Here is a 13,420-nt window from a genome sequence, read left to right on the forward strand (position 1 = left end):
AGGATTAATGCCATCCGCGCTTAAACCAAACCATACGTTCCTTGGGTCAGCTGCAAACTCAGCCCAGTACTTTCTCTCGATTTTTCTCCACTGCGACCCGTCAGCGGGTGCTCTCAACTTCCCGTCTTTCTTACGGTCCTCACTGTGCCATCGCATCAACTTGGCATGCTCTTCGTTTCTGAACAGACGTTTCAACCGTGGTATTATAGGAGCATACCACATCACCTTCGCAGGAACCCTCTTCCTGGGGGGCTCGCCGTCAACATCACCAGGGTCATCTCGTCTGATCTTATACCGCAATGCACCGCATACCGGGCATGCGTTCAGATCCTTGTACGCACCGCGGTAGAGGATGCAGTCATTAGGGCATGCATGTATCTTCTGCACCTCCAATCCTAGGGGGCATACGACCATCTTTGCTGCGTATGTACTGTCGGGCAATTCGTTATCCTTTGGAAGCTTCTTCTTCAATATTTTCAATAGCTTCTCAAATCCTTTGTCAGGCACAGCATTCTCTGCCTTCCACTGCAGCAATTCCAGTACGGTACCGAGCTTTGTGTTGCCATCTTCGCAATTGGGGTACAACCCTTTTTTGTGATCCTCTAACATGCGATCGAACTTCAGCTTCTCCTTTTGACTTTCGCATTGCGTCCTTGCATCGACAATGACCCGGCGGAGATCATCATCATCGGGCACTGGTTCCTCTTCATCTTCAGCAGCTTCCACCATTACAGAACATCATGAATAGATAATTAAGTGACCAAATTAATAGAAGTTCATCATCACATTAGAACCAAAGTACATACATAGTTCTCATCTAACAACATATATATAGCTCTCCAGAGCATCTAATTAATTAAACCATACATTGAAACTATGTAAAACTTTTACATTTCAATGCGAAAACAAATGCGATCATAATCGCAACCAAGGTAACAATTGATCCAACGGCATAATGATACCAAGCCTCGGTATGAATGGCATATTTTCTAATCTTTCTAATCTTCAAGCGCATTGCATCCATCTTGATCTTGTGATCATCGACGACATCCGCAACATGCAACTCCAATATCATCTTCTCCTCCTCAATTTTTTTATTTTTTCCTTCAAGTAATTATTTTCTTCTTCAACTAAATTTAACCTCTCGACAATAGGGTCGGTTAGAATTTCCGGTTCAACCACCTCCTAGATAAATAAAATCTATGTCACGCTGGTCGGTATATTTGTCATAAACAATAAATGAATCAAATAGTTATAAAAAGATAATATATACCACATCCGAATCATAGACAGGACGAGGGCCGACGGGGGCGGATACCAAAACCATCGCACTATGTAATAAGAAGGAATAAAATAGTAAGAAAATTAGACAAGTATCTATCTAAAGTAAGAATTTTTTTTCTTTCAAAAAGAAGATAAGAACAAGAGGCTCACCACGGTGTTGCCGGCGACGAGATCGGCGCGGGCGGTCGACGGCGGTGAAGACGGGAATGGGATGTGACGGGCCGCTAAACCTAGACAAATCTCGAGGAAAATGGAGCTTTGAGGTCGAGCTTCGAGAGGACAAAGCTTAACTAGTGTGGCTCGGGCATTTCATCGAACACCTCATGTGCATAGGAGGTGAGCTAGAGCACCACAAAGCCCTCCCCTCGCCGGCCAGAGAAAAACAGAGCACTGGAGTGCTCTGGTCGCGGGCGAGGGGTATATATAGGCACCTCATTGGTCCCGGTTCGTGGCATGAACCGGTACTAAATCCGGGCCTTCTGTCCCGGTTCATGCCAAGAACCGGGACAAATGGTTGTGGGCCAGGAGCGAGGACCATTAGTCCCGGTTCGTGGCTCGAACCGGGACAAATGGTTCCATACGAACCGGGACCAATGCCCACGAGGCCCCGGCCGCCCCCCTGGGCTCACGAACCGGGACGAATGCCCCCATGGGTCCCGGTTCGTGACTGAACCGGGGCTAATGTGAAAACTGCCCTGTGACCTTTGCCCCGTTTTCTACTAGTGTTTACCAGCGTTCGTATTATATCTACCCCGCCAGGGAAGGACCCTGTTTCCCACCTTAGTGACTATCGGGGCAAAATCTTTGGCATGTAGCACATCCGGGGAAATAGGCAACCCCAAGTATTTGAACGGATAGGAGCCCTGCTTACAGTTAAGAAGGTGGGCCACTCACGCGGCTTCCGACTCGTCCACACCAGTCACAACTACTTTGCTCTTGGCAAAGTTAATCTTAAGCCCCGACATAGCCTCGAAGCAAAGTAAAATAAATTTGAGGTGGGCAAGGCAGGCCTCATTCATCTCGACCAGAATAATAGTGTCGTCCGCATATTGGAGATGGGTGAGACCATGGGGAATGAGATTAGAGCAAACCGGGGTAATGTGCCCAGTGGCAGCCGCCCTAGAAAGGAGGCGAGATAAAGCATCTGCAACGAAATTGAATAGGATGGGAGAGGCAGGATCGCCTTGCCTTAGGCCCCTACCATTGGCAAAGAATTTGCTAACCTGACCATTAACATTGATGGCAGTGTGGCCTCCCGAGACCAACTGCATAATCCTATGGACGAGGGGCCCCTCGAACCCTTTGGCCAATAAAACTCTACGCAGAAAATGCCAACTCACCGAGTCATAGGCCTTCTCAAAGTCTAATTTTAGAATCACCGCTTTCGACTTACGAATCTTAAGATCATGAACGATTTCATGCAAACAGAGGACCCCGTCCAGAATGAAACGACCCTTGATGAAAGCCGACTAGAAAGGGCTAATGGTACAGTGGGCAATGGGGGAGAGACGAGTGGCTAACCCTTTAGCCGGAAACTTGGCGAAATTATTAATAAGGGCGATCGGCCTAAATTGCGAGATCAAATTCGCGCCCTTGACTTTAGGAATAAGGGTAATGACATCATAGTTAAGGCGAGAAATGTCCACCGTACCCAAACAGAACCCTTGGATGATCAAACAAATGAGAGGCCGCAACTGCGGCCAGAATTTTTTGAAGGGGATCGAGAAACCATCAGGGCCGGAAGCAGCCTGCGGGTTAGCCGAGCTAATCACCTGCCAAATCTCATCATCAGATAAGGGAACCATCAGGTCCGAATTTTCGTCCGGAGAGATCTTAGACCCCTCACCCCAAAACTCAGGACAGAGGCCAAGCCCAGGGTCCGGCTTAGAGCCGAGTAGAGTAGAATAGAAACTAACAATGTGATTCATAATGAGGGACTGGTCAGAAACTCTAACACCGTCAGTCAACAGAGTGTCAATGAAACACCTGCGGCGCCTGCCATTCGCGATCGCAAAAAAATAGGCCGTCATAGCATCCCCTTTTAAGGTCCAGTTAAGGTCACCTCATTGGCGCCAGTAAATCTCTGACTGTTGGTGGAGCAGCAGCAGAGCATCTTCCAGGGAGTAGCGAGAAGCCCACTGAGAAGGTGAGAGCCCAGATGTGTCAGCAGATAGATCCAAATCCCGGATTTGAGATTCGAGGGACTCCTTGTCTCTACGCAACTCGGCCGCCCTATTCCGAGACCACCCCCTTAAGAATTTACGCAACTCATAAGATAGCTTGTGCCAATCATCCAAGGGGCCAAAGGAGTGGTGAGGAGAGGAGAGAAGATTAGTGATCTTAGAAGCCACCATGTCGCAAAAACCCTCCACAACCAGCCAAGAAGCATCAAACTGGAAACGGGAGGGAGAAACAAGAGAGAGGATGTCCGCATCCAGGATCAGGGGAACATGATCAGAGCCCACCGCAGGCCTAGCCTTAAGCAGCACGCGAGGAAATAGCGAGTCCCACTGAACAGAACAAAAACCCTGTCTAGCACCAACCGGACAGGCGAGGATTGATGGTTAGACCAGGTGAACCGCGCCCCCACCCTAGGGAGCTCACGCAGCGCGCAACTACTGATGAAATCATTAAAAGCATTGGCAAGAGGCCAGGAGAAATTAGGATTATTCTTGTCGGCCGGAGAACGTAACAAATTGAAATCACCCCCAATTAGAAGAGGAATAGAACATGTTTCAATCTTAGTCGATAGTTCGTCCAAAAAGAGAGGAGCAAGCGTGTGATCCGCAGGGCCATAAACCACCATAAATTCCCACAAAGTGTTGAGCTGACGATGATGAACCACACAACTAGCCCAAAAGATGCTATGATCAAAAGTAATGAAATAAAAAACGTCCCGCTTGGACCCAATCAAGATTCCCCCAGAGTGGCCCAAGGCGGGGAGAAGGTGCCAATCAAACCTATCCATCCCAGCTATCGCAGAGAGTTCAGAAGGGGAAAAGGATTCCTTGAACGTTTCGACCAGCTGTAAAATGTCAATATGTTCACCACAAACCAAGTCATGAATCTGGTCACGGCGCCCCCTAGCACCGAAACCACGAATATTCCAGAATAGGGCTCTCATTTGAAGGAAAGGTTTTTAATATGGAGAATCGATCTGCATGGAGCCCCACAAGGCTTAGATCGCTTGGGACGCCCCACCTTAGAAAGGACCGGGGGGGCCGACGACTGGCCACAACCATTTGTCGCCTCCAGCCCCCCGGCTTGGCCCTGAGCATCAGCAGGAACAGCACCTTTCGCGGCCTCAACGGCCTTAGCAATGGCAGCCTGGGCTGCCTCATTGGCCCTAATGACAGAAAGAAGGTGAGAAGGGGAGCTCATCCCCGGTATCGCAGCCACCCCAATATCAGACATGATATGCAGCAAATGGTCATCTGACAGAGCTAGTAAAACAAGGCGAACAGGGGAGGCAGGGAGAGATGGTTGGGCAGACGAACCTGAAGGAGGGAGGTCCTTGGCCGCGGCACGCCGCTCCGCCCGCACCGCCACCGAGACGCCAGAGTCGCGCACACGCCGGCCCTTCCGCGCCGTGGATGCCGGAGAGTGCAGCACAGGGGAGCACCGAATCGGCGACGCCGGCCCAGGGCCAGACCCCGAGAGGGAGCCCAGGTCCTTGTCCAGACGCCGAGCCAGACCCGTCGCCGACGGCTTGGAAGTGGAGGAGGCCCGACTCTTAGCCGAAAATTTCCGGACCGAAGACTTCTTCTTCTTCTTAGATGAGGGCTCGGTGGAGCGCAAGGGGGAAGCTGGAAGGTCCTCGATCCCAGAGAAGGAGGGAGATTGCGGGCGAGTAGGCACATTGGAGCAAACTCCAGAGATGGGGGTCCCCTTACCAGCAACAGCGGCACGAGAAGCCAGGTCCTCCTTCTGAGGGTTAGGGGCAGGGGCATTGTCCTTGAGCAGCTCGCGTTCATCCGAATCCAGCTTATCCCATTCAGACTGTGTGAAACGCGGATCAGTTCCTCCACTTGGGTTCTGCCCCCCAGCCGACCCATCCCCTGCGTGTCATCCTTGTCCTGGTCCGAAGGCTTGGAAGGAGGAGGCGGGGGTGGAGGGGGAGCACGGGGTTCTGCACCCTCCACCCGAACCCGAAGTCGCACACCCTCACGAGAAGGGAAGACATCCACAGAGCCATGAACACAAACGGGGTCGATGCACCAGACATTGAGACGAACCGGGCCAACCTTGCCCAGGGATTCCGAATCCACCTCAACGGGCTTGCCAATGAGCTTACCAAACGCCATCATGAACTCCACAGATCGAAGCCCCACGGGCACGTTGTCAACTAGCACCCAGATCTTGCTAAGAGGGCCCACCGCCTTGGCACCACAAGTAGCTGCTTTGACAGAAACCACAAGCTGGTTGAGGGGGAGGGTAAAACTGGTGCACGAGGAGATCATCCGTAGACAGTCCTTAGAGGGAAAAACCACTGCAAATTCATACTCTGAAAGCTGGCGCACCTGCCAATCCCAGCCACCATCGTCCCAAATTTTCAATCCATCCAAGAGGGTCTGCGGAGAGATCAGCTGACCACGCACCGTGACGATGGCCGCGTTAGAAAGGGACGGCGCAACCATCACCACAGGAACAACAGCATCCAGAGCGAAGAAAGAACATCCGGGAATACCCAAGCCAAACTGGATGAAAGAGGGAATCTTGGTACGGTTACGGCAGTCGACAGTGAGATGGCCGTCCGAGCGGCAGATGAGGCAGAAGGGTGGATTAGTGCATCTAGACGAGAGGGCGGACGCGGAGCAGTGGCCACAACCAACTGCCCTGGGCCCATAGACGAGAGGGGGGGAAAAGACACGAGGGACGACAGAGCCGGGGGCCCGGGCGGCCTAGCTCGAGACGATCCAGGCGCCGCCAGGCCCACGAGCTCACCAAGGCCCATATCGACCAAAGAACAGACCGAATCTAGGGTTTGGCCACCGCTCGCCCCCGCACACACCGGCGAGGCCGCCGCCGCCGCCACCGGCCCAGGCCGGCGAGGAGGAGGGCGAATAGGACAAGCGACCGGAGAAGCACCAACACCCAAATCCAACAGGCCAACGGACGGGGAGGAACCGAGGAGACCACACTCAGGAGAGGGTGCCGGGCCCCGTCCCGCACGGCGCCGACGCCGGCCAACGCACCACCACCCAGACGACCCAGAGGGAAGCGACACCGGCCGGCCCCTGCCACCCGGAGCAAATTTCCGGACGCGGCCCGGCGCCAGCACGGGCGGCACCAGCGAGACCGCACCCGACGAGGCATCCTCCGCCGAGTCAGAATCCGACTCCACCGAGTCGCCCAGCGCCCAGAAACGCGATCCGGGGAAGGACGCCGCCGAAGAGGAGCAGGGAGAGCCATCCCGACTCGCAGAAGACGGGGGGGGGGGGGGGGGGAGGGGGGGCGGCGGGAGGGAAGGGAGGGGAGGGGGGGGAGGGGGGAGCCATGGGCCACGGCGAGGGCAGGGGGGGAGGAGGGGAGCGGCGCGCGAGGGGACGAAGGAGGAGAAGGGAGAGGAGCCATCCGGCTTTGGCAAGTATATCACCTGAGATGGATGGATTCGATCCAAACACTCAAGAAGAGGATTAATTAACTAGCCAGTCATTCGCCATGGCACATGCCAGGAACAACACGCAGTTTCTGTGTTTGGCCGTAGCTCTTCTAGTCATGCCTATGGGAAAGATGCTGATGATGATAATGAGGGATAATAGGTACCCAGACTTGATGATGAGATGATTTAGTGTTGAACTTAACCTGTTTATGTTGATATCTGTAACCTGAGGCTCCGTGGTTCTTCGGACCTCGAGGCCTTGTTGATTTCCAAAAGTAGGACATGTGCATTAAAAACCAGCTTTCCACAAATTTTTGAACTTAGTATAGAAGCCTTTCCTTTGTACTGAGCCTTGCATGAATATTCTGCTATTACGTTCCTTGGGTTGCCTGCGAGTACATTCAAACGTACTCACCTGGCTTGTCCCTGGTTATCAACTTGGCCAGGTATGGAAGATACAGGTTATGAAGATGTGTTCTTCGATGACGTCGATGCGAACTAGGCCGCTTCCCCAGTCAGCTTGCCTGTTGGTTATGGCTCGCTACGTGGGTTCAAGTTATCGTCGCTGTTTCCGCTGCACCGTTGTGAAGTAGTTGCTGCACCGTTAGGGCTCCTCAACTGATGAGGATGAAGTCAAAGCTGCTATCATCTCGAGAATGTTCGGTAACAGATTATCTGCCGTGGCCAACCCCCACTTGTTTGATCTTTCTGAGCTTGCGCAACAGGTTGATGGTCTTTGGCTACCTCTCGGACCCCTTCTCTGGATAGGAGGTTGATAATGTGGTCAAGCAAATTACCCTGGCCTTGACAGCTTTAACGGGTTGTTCATCAAGAGATGCTGTACAATCATCAAAGATGATCTTTACAGCCTTTGTGATGACCGTTATGAATCTGCCATCCTTCATACCAAGCCAAAAGATACTCCACTTAGAGCTTTAGGAATTTACCAACCCCTATCACCTCCAAATGGATATGAAATCTGCTATTCTTGACTCTTTATTAGTTAAACATACGTACTGTAATCTGCTATACACGGCAGTCATCGTTGGAGTGAATCATGATTGAATAAGGAGCAGTTACATCCAAATAAATCTTCCCTTTTGAGGGAAGGCAATAAAACCTGCTATGTGTGGAGCACTTGCATAGTCAAATTTAGCCTTGATCAATTGAGAGCTGAAGGAAGTAGTGATTATTAATTAATAGGATGGTAGGCAATGATGGCGGCGAAACACCAGCATGCAACGGCACATTGGCTGGAGGGATCCCTTGACTATGTAGCTCGTATATTTCGATTTTCTACTGACTATCTTTCTTGAGGCTTTTCTTCTGCATGAATTTAATTTTTTTGATTTAGTACTGACTATCTAGCTCATATATTTATGAAAAGTATACCTATTAGGTTCAAACTGATTGCACCTGTTTTATGCATTTACCTCTGATCGAGGTATTTGAACAACTGGTCTTTTAGCTTCTGATGTAGCCAAAGACTTAGTTGGAATATGTTAACAATAGAAACTGAAGGCTTTCGATAAAAAAAAGGGAGAAGTTGAAGGTGTGCCACTTGAAATGAACTGTTCCATTGGTTTTGTCCAATAGCTTAGATGATTCGACTTTGGAGCTTTCGGCCTAGTTTCCACGATGTTGAAGCTAATGTTCAGTGTTTGAATCATACAAATATTGTGAAATATAAGGAACAGTACAACCTTGTTGTGACTAATAATGTTGATTGTTGCTCCGCAGATATTATCAAGAGGTCCAGAGATGGGCTTGGGTTGGGCGTAGGTTCTTCAGTTTCGTGTGGCTGAGAATGAGGTGCAGAAATGGCTTGTTGGGGTGTTCCTGTGGTGTGCTCCCTCTTCGTACTACCACAACGGAGAACTGTGCGGTGGACTTGTAGGAATTTAACTGCGTAATTTGCTAATCCGCATCTATTATGTCATGTTGAACTTTTATGTGGCCCTTGCTAATGAATGTTGAATGTTGAACTGCAACTGCAACTGCCTGCCTGGTACTACTTTCCTTCTCTTTTGCCTTGGGATGCCGTGACTGAAAGATGCCTGGTTTCTGGCTCTGCTCTCGTTTCTTTTTCTTTGGGATGTGGTGATTGAAAGAAGCGTCTTTGCTCCAGTTCATGTTGCCGCGACACCAGTTGCCTCTGCTGTGGGGTCCGCAGGCCGTGATCACCGACGCCTGCTGCTCGTGGCCCTGGAGCCCGACCATGTGCCCACCTGCATCTAGTTGTTGTACAGTTAAAGAATCTGTTTCTGTGTTGCAAGTTGTTGTACTACGGGGGTGTCGCTTATCGACTGTCGACTGAGAAATGCACGTCCTCCTGAAGCTCCTTGAACTGCTCCGACCGAGTCAAGCCCACGTTGGTTGAGAACCTCTGTGTGTGCCGGCAGGCCTGCCAACAGAGCCGGTGGCGAAGAAGTCCAGGTCAAAGTGTAGGTCTGCCCGCGACGTACACAAAATCTAATCTGATTCCATTTTCGTAACAAAAAATAAAAAGCCCTCCTCTGCTTTTAGTTCTTGTGCGCCTCTGACGACATGGCACGAGATGTTTCGTTCTTTTTTTTTTGTGCGAAATGAGATGTTCCGTTCATAATAGGAAGGTTTCATTCCTGGTAGCATCACAATTCACAAGGGAAAACAACTGTTGGTTGATCCTGTCGCGTTATTAGCTGGCGTCGATTTCTTCAGTTGGGTTTGCTCGGCTCCGAATCGCTTCGTTAATTGTATGGTAATTTTGCCGTTGCACTGAAGAGTTTTGAGTGGATAACGCTGCGGTGCTGCCATCTACTAGTATCTGTACTGAGATAAACCAGCCAAAATGAAACGAAGATACGGCTGCTGCTGCACGTTGCAGATTGAAAAACGGACGACGGAAACAAAACAAGATGAATTCGGCTGTTGCTGTTGTCAGTACAAAATTTGAGACCCATTTACGTAGAAGATAAAGTCGGCTGTCGATGCGCGTTTTACCGTCAGTTTCTTGGGGATATATCAGGGCCAGTCTTTGCCCTCTTGTCTCTACACGAAGATTCTTCAGACCCTGAAAGGAAGCTTAAGAATCCATATACATTCTTTAGTCCCACGGCGGCGGCGCCTGAGGAGGGTAGAACCCTCCGTAGGCCGGCGCGGGAGCAGCCCCGAAGGCCGGAGCAGCGGCGGCGCCGTAGGAGGGCGCGGTCCCATAGGCCGGCGCGGCGGCGGCGCCATAGGCCGGCGCGGACCCATAGGCGGGCGTCGGCGGGGGCGCGGTACCATAGCCGCTGTAGGGAGCGGCGTGCGACGCGGCGAAGAGGGCCTGGTGACCCGCCGGGCGGGGCCCAAGGATGCCCGGAGCCGGAGCCCGAGGGACCGGCATGGAGTAGGCGTGGACGACGCCAGTCCACGGGTTGGTGCCGTACGTCCATGGGGGAGTCACCTGCTGCGGCTGACGCCCCCCCCCCCCCCTCGGCGCCTGTTGCTGCTTGCGGCCGCCCCCGCGGCGGTTGTCGCGGCACCCGCCACCCGGCTGCTGGGGGCAGCGGGAAGGGCGGGAGGCGCGGGCGGGAGGGGGAAGTACCCCGGAGGCGCTGGTGGCGGCGGCTGCTGGCGCGGCGCGGGTGGGGCGGTCGGTGGAGGGGCGCCGCGGGAGGTGCCGGCGGCGAGGGCGTGGTGCTGCACACGCTTCTTGACCCCCTTCATCCGGCGCTCCTCCAACCTCAAGTACGCCACAAACTTGGGGAAGGAGGGCTCCGGCATCAAGGTGAGGTTAGAGGCGGCGTTGCCGAAGTCCTCGTTGAGGCCGGCGGTGAGCGTGCTGAGGAGGAGGTCGTTGTCCACCTTGGCTCCAATGTCACGGAGCTCGTCCGCCAATGTCTTCAGGCGGCGGCAGTAGTCATCAATAGACTGTTCATCCTGGTGACAGTCAAAAAATTCCTGCTGCAAAAAAACGCGGCGCTGAAGCTGGTTGTCGGTGAAGAGGCCGTTCAGCTTGACCCACAGGGCGCGGGCGTCGTCGCCGGCACTCACGACCGTGTGGAACAAGTCCTTGGAGATGGTGGTGAAGAACCACCGGATGATCGTGGCGTCGATCGCGGTCCACTCGGCGTCGGCCACCATGGTGCGGGAGTCCACGGTGCCATCGGGGAAGAGCAGCGTAAAGTACGTCTTCCACGCGAAGTACGTGGAGTTGGAGGCGTCGAGGGTCACGGGGACGCGTGCATGGACGTTGATGTCGCGGATCTCGGCAGGGTCGATGGCGAAGGGGTTGGAGTAGGTGGAGGCGTTGGAAGACATGGCGATGAGATCGTGGGGAGGGAGGTAGCGGCGCGGCTAAGGAGAGGCGGCGCGGCGGCGGGAGGCAGGCGGCGCGGCGGGAAGGGGCGGCGCGGCGTGGAGGTGCGCGGTGGGGAGGTGGCGCGCGCGGGGAGGAGGGGTGGTGGCGGCGGCTTGGGGCGGCGGCGGCGGCCCGAGGCGGCGGCCCGAGGCGGCGGCTAGGGTTAGCGGAAGCTGGAAAATCGATTTGCGATAGATACTATGTAGAGAATGATTTGGTGCATCGATAATTGATTGATCGTGCACTAGGCACATATATATATAGGTACAAGGGGTGCGACCGGTATCTTGTCTCCTAAGATACACGTACATACAGAGGAAGACAGATACTACAGGTACTGCATTCAGAACCCAGACCTACGTACATGTATACATGTTCAACATCGAGCTATCCATATCTATTCTTCACAGGCTCACATTTGTATATCAACGTATAAGTATACACATCGCCTTATATATGTTTTTGCTTCATGAGATGTACTACTGTTTTTCACCAAATTCTCGCTTTGTGAACTGGTCATGCATGGATACAAACATTGTTTCACAATACTTGGGAATATTAATAATTATTATTAAAATCTACCCCCTCCATCCCATAATATAAGATGTCGATTACTCTCCGGTTTTGCTACACGGATGTTTCCTAAGGTTTGTCCTTTTTAAAATCTGAGCTATATCATGTGCATGTATGGCCGTGGTCACTTTGCATCGAATGCACACCCACACTGACACCCTCGTTTGTTCACTCAAAGCACGTGTCGCGCTCGTTGGTTTCAGCTTTTCAGTACGCCAAGGTCCTAATTCACAAGAGACATGGTTTTTAGCACCCGGGTGCCTAGACACCCTGTTATCTGTACCGTCCACGCAGAATATGGCGTCTGGAGATATGTGCCATGCACTGTAGCGTTGGAATCAATTAGCAGCTCTACTGCATCGTTAAGCACGGAAGAGTTCATAATATTCGAATGAATCTGGGCCTACTCTAGGCCTGTTCCTCCTGACCACCTACCGAAAAGAAGATGGATAGACATCGGAGATGACATGTCGGCCTGCTACCTTTCTTCTCTCTCCGTTCACAGCCTCTCCATTCAAGGAAAACAATTCTTTTCTCTCCTCTCTCTTCCCTCTCTCACAGCCTCTCTCTCCTTCCATTCCTCCTCTCTCTCTTACAGGTTCATAAAAAATGCTCTGTCTCCTCACCTTTCTCCTCTCTCTTCAATTAAGAAAAGAACAGAAGAAAAGACATAAGAATCACATGCATGCGCTGCGTGAACGAGTTAGACAAAACATCTCGCCTTTACTACAGTAGCCATTGACCAACTTTATCTGCTGCAGCCTAGGACTGGTCCTGTTTGACTGTGTACATTCCCTACTTAATTAAATGAAGTGGAGCAGCCATTGGGGTCTGCGGAGTAAGCATTGGCTGTATGTGGTGGATGTCGATTTTATTACATAGTGCATGCAAAGCTAAAGAGGCAACCGGATGAACAGGAAAAGTACACATAGAAGCCAATCTCAGCTCTCCCAGGCTCTCTCTCTCTGATGGAACATATCAGTTTTTCTCTCTCTCCCCTCCCAAGATTCTCGCTGTCGCTCTCTCTCTCATGGACGCATCATCTTTTCTATCCTCTCTCTCCCCTGCCATTTATCCTCTCTCTCCTCCCCTTTCATGTCTCTCTCCCTCCCATCACAACCTCTCTCTCCTCACCTTTTACTACTTACTCACGGGATGGGATGATGCAAAGAAGTCAGCTTTGCTGCATGCGAGCACAGCTTTTGATTCTTGACAACAGTGGGCTGGCACTCCTGTCGAGACTAGGGTGTTATAGCTCGAACAATGAACAGTGAGGCTATGACCTACTCGCGCGTAGAAACAGGGCTATTAGCTCGGTCACATCGCGTGGTAAAGCATGCTGCCGCTGCAAACGCTCTGCAGTTTTACAGACCAGCGCACGAATCTCAGAGAAGGTGAACGGACAGATAATGGGGTGCCTGGAGCCCCGGGTGCCACCACACCTTTCCGAATTCACAATATAGGGGTCGCCGTCCTCGGCGAAGCTGCTTCCCAGTTGTGCTGGTCTAGCTAAGCGTGCATACCATCCGTATGCATCACCGGTTGGGTGGGTTGGTCAGGTGTTGTTGCTAGACTGTGGGGGCTTATGGCAACCATGGTGTGCATCATTGGAGCGTCATGCAACATTGAATACAAGT

The 13,420-nt window shown here is 52.1% G+C and overlaps 1 protein-coding gene across 4 annotated transcripts in view; it reads left to right on the top strand.

Moving 5' to 3' along the window:
- The window catches only part of LOC109731522 (uncharacterized), a 247,867-nt gene that overhangs the window by 19,063 nt on the left and 215,384 nt on the right, over positions 1-13,420 (top strand). For 2 of the 4 annotated variants that reach the window (XR_005759262.3, XM_040391854.3), the window contains exon 3: positions 8,627-8,938. The exons of the other annotated variants lie outside the window; for them this stretch is intronic. The gene's annotated coding sequence lies outside the window, so the exon portion shown is untranslated. Of the gene's footprint in view, positions 1-8,626; positions 8,939-13,420 lie in introns of those variants that run through there. 4 annotated transcript variants of the gene reach the window in all.

Source organism: Aegilops tauschii, chromosome 6 (genome assembly GCF_002575655.3).
Source record: "Aegilops tauschii subsp. strangulata cultivar AL8/78 chromosome 6, Aet v6.0, whole genome shotgun sequence".
NCBI classification, from domain to species: domain Eukaryota; kingdom Viridiplantae; phylum Streptophyta; class Magnoliopsida; order Poales; family Poaceae; genus Aegilops; species Aegilops tauschii.